At 36.1% G+C, this 998-nt stretch overlaps 1 non-coding gene across 1 annotated transcript; it reads left to right on the forward strand.

Moving 5' to 3' along the window:
• Nucleotides 1-432: 432 nt before the first annotated feature.
• Nucleotides 433-510, forward strand: Trnaa-ugc. The gene has a single exon. It is a non-coding gene; the product is annotated as a tRNA-Ala (tRNA).
• The last annotated feature ends 488 nt before the right edge of the window (nucleotides 511-998 follow it).

The raw sequence follows: 998 nt of genomic DNA on the forward strand, positions 1-998 counted from the left end.
CCTGCCAGTGAAATGGTGCAAATTCCAAGACAGGGCCTTAATATTACTACTATTATTGTTATTTTTATTGCTATTGTTATCATTGTTATTATTATTTGGTTTTAGGTCAAGCACCGGGCTTGAACTCAAGTCTTACCATCTCTGCCAAAGCCAATCCTGGGAGCCTATGTCCTGAGTTCAAATCTCAGGGCTGGCAAAAAATATAAAAAGGAAAAGGATATAACTGGTTTTACTTTTTTTTTTCCTTTTTATTGTACCATCCTGGGTCTAAATAACAATGTCCAGACAGTATACATGAACTTACATTGCTGATGTTTTGTGGGCTATTAGGGAATCCAAGCAGAAATCAGCAACTTCGGCCTGAAGTTTGAATCCCGGGACTCCCACTAATGAATGGCTGGCTAGAGATTCTAAGAAACACTTTCCAGGGTTGGGAAGGTGGCTCAGTGGTAGAGCACTTGCCTTGCATGCTAGAGGCCCTGGGTTCGATTCCCCAGCTCCACATAACCAAAAAGAAAAATGCCACAAGTGGCGCTGTGGCTCAATTGGTAGAGCGCTAGCCTTAAGCTGAAGAGCTGATATACAGCGACCAGGCCCAAAGTTCAGGCCCCAGGACCGGACCCCAGAAAACAAATTTAAAAAATTGAAATTAAAATTAAAAAAGAAACGCTTTCCAATAGACATCTGTACAAATAGAATGTTGTAAATGTAACAATTACATTAGTAGTTAGTGTACAATTATATTATAAAATTATACACAACAATTATACTACATTGACTAATTTTCAATTAATATTTCATTATGTATTCAATCATGATACTTAAAAAAGGAAGGAATAATTTAATTGGCAATATTTGGTAGAAAGATCATATATGCAATTTCATAATTTACGGATATCTCTCATTAAATATATCTAAATCTATCTATCTATCTATCTATCTATCTATCTATCTATCTATCTATCTATCTATCTATCTGTCTGTCTGTCTGTCTGTCT

The sequence above is a fragment of the Dipodomys spectabilis genome, unplaced genomic scaffold, assembly GCF_019054845.1.
Source record: "Dipodomys spectabilis isolate Male_0828 unplaced genomic scaffold, ASM1905484v1 ptg000259l, whole genome shotgun sequence".
Classification (NCBI taxonomy): domain Eukaryota; kingdom Metazoa; phylum Chordata; class Mammalia; order Rodentia; family Heteromyidae; genus Dipodomys; species Dipodomys spectabilis.